This window comes from Beta vulgaris, unplaced genomic scaffold (genome assembly GCF_026745355.1).
Source record: "Beta vulgaris subsp. vulgaris cultivar EL10 unplaced genomic scaffold, EL10.2 EL10_2_Chr_UnSca1, whole genome shotgun sequence".
Taxonomy (NCBI): Eukaryota; Viridiplantae; Streptophyta; class Magnoliopsida; order Caryophyllales; family Amaranthaceae; genus Beta; species Beta vulgaris.
In genome coordinates, this window is record NW_026611043.1 from 762,899 (window position 1) to 769,331 (window position 6,433).

The window sequence follows — 6,433 nt, forward strand, 5'->3', positions numbered from 1 at the left end:
TTTATATTGAATAGGCTTTGGTTTTAGCTCGAGAACTAGAGGATCTTTTATTAACCTCTATTAGGATCCACACAACCCTCAATTTGTGAATTCAATGCAATGCACTCGAATTGTTGAATTAAAAGACACACACCTGATTTGAGGGAATTAGACTCACAAACATAATAGGACCCCTATATCATTCAACAACTAAAAAAAAAGTTATAAAGCAAATGATGTGTTCGTGGATAGTAAAATCAATAACAAGTCTTAAAACACCGGAATTCCCTTGTACTTGTTGAAATATTCGATCTTTATATGAAATAGGGCATAAAGATTGAATCTTTATATTGAATTGTTGAAAGATTCAATCTTTATATGAAATATGGCATAAAGATTGAATCTTTATATTGAATTGGCTTTGTTGTAAGCTCGAGAACTAGAGGATCTTTTATTAACCTCTATTAGGATCCACACAACCCTCAATTTGTAAATTCAATGCAATGCACTCGAATTGTTAAACTAAAACACATTCACACCTAATTTAAGGGAATTAGAGTCACAAACATAATAGGACCCCTATATCATTCAACAACTAAAAAAAGAATTATAAAGCAAATGATGTGTTCGTGGTTAGTAAAATCAATAACAAGTATCAAAACACCCGAATCCCCTTGTACTTGTTGAAATATTCGATCTTTATGTGGAATAGGGCATAAAGATTGAATCTTTATATTGAATTGTTGAAAGATTCGATCTTTATATGAAATAGGGCATAAAGATTGAATCTTTATATTGAATAGGCTTTGTTGTTAGCTAGAGAACTAGAGGATTTTTTATTAACCTCTATTAGGATCCACACAACCCTCAATTTGTAATTTCAATGGAATGCACTCGAATTGTAGAATTAAAACACACACCTGATTTGAGGGAATTAGACTCACAAACATAATAGGACCCCTATATCATTCATCAACTAAAAAAAGAATTATAAAGCAAATGATGTATTTGTGGATAGTAAAATCAATAACAAGTCTCAAAACACCCGAATCCCCTTGTACTTTTTGAAAGATTTGATCTTTATATGAAATAGGGCATAAAGATTGAATCTTTAGATTGAATTGTTGAAAGATACAATCTTTTTATGAAATAGGGCATAAAGATTCAATCTTTATATTGAATAGGCTTTGTTGTTAGCTCGAGAACTAGAGGATCTTTTATTAACCTCTATTAGGATCCACACAACCCTCAATTTGTAAATTCAATGCACTCGAATTGTTGAATTAAAACGCACACACCTGATTTGAGGGAATTAAACTCACAAACATAATAGGACCCCTATATCATTCAACAACTGATATGAAATAGGATAATAATTATGTAGTATACTAGTTCTGTTAGAATTCTATGTCATTTAGGGTTTTATTTTAAGTAAATGTTTAAATGATAAAGGAATCCTATTATGAGTAGGAGTCTAATTCCTTATCATTGAGTCTTAATAATAAATTATGTTAGGCGTGTGAATTATTAGGTTTAGGCGTGTGAATTATTAGGTTTAGGCGTGTCATTAAAGAAACATAAAAAAAAACTAATCTTTCATTCAAGAACTTAAGTATAGCCTTCAATTCCACATCAATTGGTGTGGCTGCTGGGATCATAAAGGTGTTTCATTGAGATTGGAAGGTTATAACTCGTGCAAGACTAAAACCTCCCGTAACAGCCAATTTTTAAGGTAACTTTGAACGACTCGTTCTCCCACCTCCGGTCGAATTTTTGGATGATTCTTAATCCTAGATTGGACTACTATTTGTCTAATTTTCTATCCTAAAATTTCGTAAGATTTCGAGTTGATTTGATATATATTCGAGACTGATCTTTCGAATTGGTCAGAAATCGGGTTAATCTGGCACAGTGTTGGGAGAATTAAAACTGAAAACTATTGGCTTGGAATTTTATGATGAAATTTTGGTCGAGTGTTGCAAACACATAAGTCTACCTGGATAAAAAATTTCATAAATTTTCGAGGTGTTTAATTTGCGTTTTGGGGTACATATTTCAGATGTATTTTCTGGACAATTTTCTGTCAGTTTGAGAATTATGGACATGAATGTCTCGACTGAGTTCTTAGAGGCTTATAAACGAATTGAAAAGGCTAAGAAAGATATTTATGATATTTTCATCCCTTGGATACATGGATTCATTGTTTGAAGTGTCAAGGTCTTGGTCACAAAGAATATCAATGCCCTAATGAAGATTACGTTTCTAAGGAATAACATGCATTGTTCTTTGCACCAGTGATTGAAGAGTGATATGATTATTAAACTATGAAGTCTAATAATCAAGTTTATGACTTCCAAGATTTCGAACAAGTACCTAGAAACTCGAACCAAGATATGAATTTATTCAAGAACACTCCTGAACCTTGAATAAAGACTCTAAACACCCTTAAAATCACTCCTGAAATTAAGTTGTTTAACACTAAGAACTAATCACTCCTGAAAAGTTATTAATGGTTTTCAATTGTAAGCATACAAGCACACAATTAAAGAAGGAAGAAAATACTCTAAAAGCTCTCTAAGTTTATTGAAGAAATTCGGCCCCTATATATAGGGTACAAGCTATTCTAATTCAACTAGGAAAACATAAAGAAAGTTATCCTACTCCTACTTTATTTTGGACTTCTAATTAGACTCCTAAAGATAACATGTACAAGTCACATGTTTATCTTTTTAACAACTCTATCTTTTAACTACTTAAACATAAAACAATAAAGATAAACATAGCAATCCTAATTCTACTAGGATTCTATGTAGCAAGCTAGGAGTAATCCTAATCAGAGTAGGAGTCCTCTTTACTTCCTTTCCCACAGCCATGAGTAATCCTAAATGGATTAGGATTCCTCTTCCTCCAGCTTCCATGTTAGCACACAAGCCAAGACTTGGTTCTTGTTCTTGTTTTGGAACCCTAAAGTCTCCATGGTCAAGTCAATAGGCTCATGGTTAACCAATGGCTTTGCATCCATATCATTCTCCCACTCCACAAAAGAATTTGCCCTCAAATTCTCATCATCATAGTAAGGAGATAGATCACCTACATTGAAAGTAGCACTTACACTTCCATATTCATGTGGTGGAACAAGATCAATTGCATGTTCTATTCCTCTTAAAGGTGGAAGTCCTTGTGGTAATTCCTCAGGGAAGACATCTTTGAACTCATGCATCAAAGCTTCAAGTTGATCATTCTTATGTACCTTGATACTTGTAGTCACCTGCTTCACAACCAAAGCATAAGCACAACCTCCTTTTTCTATTTCATGTTCGAACTCCTTAGCATTTAGGAACAAACTTGGTGCTTTAGGTGGTTGTTTAGGCGCCACTTGAGTAGGGTTTAGAGGATGTAATCTAACCCTTTTTGAACCAACCAATACAGAGTAAACATTGGTGTCCCCTTCATGAATAACCTTCCTATCAAATTGCCATGGTCTTCCAAGTAGAAGATGGCATGCACTCATAGGTAAAACATCACACCTAAATCATCCTTATAGCTTCCAATAGAGAATGATATAAGTGCTTGTTTCTTCACTCTCATTCCAGTGCTATCATCTAACCAACTCAATTTGTAGGGTTTAGGGTGTGCCCTTGTGATTAGGTTGAGTTTAGACACCACTTGATCTGCAATAACATTAGTGATGCAGGGGCATCTAGCTTGAACAATCAAGGTCTTCTTCTACATGATCAAAAGAAGAACATGGTGAAAGAGGTTCAATTTCTTAGCCTAACTAGCTCGGTTTATTCTAAAACCTTACTTAAGCACCTTGATTAGGCTAATCCTATGTTAATCTCTACTTAAGCAAGATTAGTTAATACTTAATGACACCTTAATCATCATTATGTATTGGTAATCAAGTTTAGTAAGTGATTAGTAGCCTAATTACATACTTAAGTTAAGTTAATCATGTTTAAGAGCTAAGCTAGTTTAGCTTCATTGTAATCCGGTTCTAAGCAAGCTTAGGAAGTTGTTTTTGCTGCATTTTGGTGCCACCTCCAGCTGAATTGAAGTGTTGGGGAAGTGTACTAAGCCATGTGAAGTTCACATGGGAAAGAAGCCTTAACAATGAAAGGAGAGCTTCATGCTAAGGAAGCTGCTGCCAGCTCCTGCGTCCTTCATAGCTTCTTTTTGAAGCTTTTGGGCAGCAATCATTTGAGCTGCAAATGACTCAAGCTTTTGAGGAGTTATAGTTTAATATGTTTACTTTAGTATTCTATTGGTATTTTTCGTGTTTTGTAACTTCCAATAGGGAACTAAGCTAGTTTTTAGAAAGTGTGCTGAACAGTTTGTAATATTTGTGTCTTGTAGTTTATTAGCTTAGTTGGTGTGGCAAAGAGTCCAAATCAGCTGATTTTGGACACAAGGTAGATATATAGTTAGCTTTGTACTCCTTTTGGAATCAAGTCATTTGAATGAAAATTGAAGCTTTTATGCTTGAAACACTAAGCTGTGTGCTTATTGTATTTCCGGTCAGTTTAGACCATTCTCAAATCTTTGCTTAATTCCTTCACTTAAACGTTGATTTGTGAATGAAACTCAAAGTAGATGCAAGTTAGAAGCTTATTGTTATAACTTGATCTTAGATTGGTGGTATTTGGTTTGTGAAAGTTGGTGGTTGTTCAATCTAATTGAACCGGTTTGTAACAAAAGTTTATGTTCTCTTTCTTTGTTCTTGTTTCTTCTTTGAATGCTCTTGAATACTTAATCAATATGTATCATTTGGTATCAGAGCTGTAGGTTGATTAAGAGCATTCTAATTCATCCCTAAAACACATTAAACACACAAACAAAACCCAAACACAATCCCCCCCAAAACCGAACCTAATTCTAAGCCAAACACACTTCTTTTCTTCTTTCTAGCCTAACTTTCATTGAGGTTGAATCAATCATGAGTGGAGGTGAAGAAAATCAGTTTAGAAGAGGATGAACTTGAGTGAAGCAAGGTTGGTAGGAGTGGAGAATCAAATAGCCACTTTAAGTGAACAAATGGCTAATTTGATGACTGTTGTTAGAGAAGGGTTTAGAGGACCTTTAAGGAGAGAAAATGTGGAGGATGAAGGTGTAGCTTATGATAGTAGTGAGGAGGTTCTTCTGAATCTTCAAGAACTAGGAGAAAACCACAAAAGAAAGATGATTTTAGAGACATTAAGTTAGAAGTTCCTGAGTTTGATGGAAACCTTAATCCAGATGCTTTTTGGAGTGGGTTTCAAGGTGTGAGAGATCTTTGAACTTAAGGAGTATGATGATGTAAATCTTTCAAGGTTGCTGTAGCTAAGCTAAAGGGGTATGCATCCCTTTGGTGGAGAATGTTTGTTTAGCTAGGATAGAAAACAAAAGCCTAAACTAAGAGTTGGAGTAAGCTAAAAAGAAAATGAGGGAGAAGTTTTTACCATCTACTTACACCCTTGATTTGTATAACCAATTGGCCGAAATTTCTCAAGACCATAAAGGGTAGAACATTACATCCATGAGTTTGAAAAGTTGTTAATGAAATTAGATGTACAAGAAAGAGAAGAGCAAACAATGTCTAGATTTCTAGGAGGCTTAGAAAAAGACATTAAGAGGAAGGTGGAGTTACATCCTTATTCTACCTTAGATGAACTCTTTAAGTTAGCTCTTAAAGTTGAAAAACACATTAAGGAGAAGAAGAAGAAACCTTTTGTGAAGGGAACTACCTATCCTCAGGGAGTTTCTAATGTTAACACACCATACACATCTCCTTACACTCCTAAAGGTATGGTTCGAAAGAGTTGATAAAGGGAAGAAAGTAGTGGATGAAACCTCAAAAAAATCTGATGTAAGTGCTTTAAGTGTCATGGTTATGGTCATTATCAAGCTCAATGTCCTAATAAAAGAGTAATGACTTTAATTGACATTAAAAACATTGAAGAATCACTTGAACATGAAGGAGAACCAAGAAGAGGAACTTGAAGAAGGAGGCCGAATGTGAAGAGCTTTGGAGGTTGGAGAGGTGACTCAAGGGATCATTTAAGCCTTGTTTTAAGAAGAGTTCTTCATGCCAAAGAAGCTGAATTGGTTCCTTCTCAAAGGGATCAAATCTTTCAAACAAAATGCTTGATTGGAGGGAAGATATGTTCGATGATCATTGATGGAGGAAGCTGCACTAATGTGCTTCATCTTCTATGGTGGACAAGCTCAATCATGCTACTTTCTCACATCCAAAACCATATAAGCTTCATTGGCTTAATGATGGCAATTGTGTGGAGGTAACAAAACAAGCTTTAATTAGCTTTTCTTTTGGGATTCTTATAAAGATGAAGTTTTATGTGATGTATTACCTATGGATGCATGTCATGTACTCTTAGGTAGACCTTGGCAATCTGATAAAGAAGCCTTACATAATGGTAGGACTAATACATACACTTTCATGCATAATAAGAGAAAA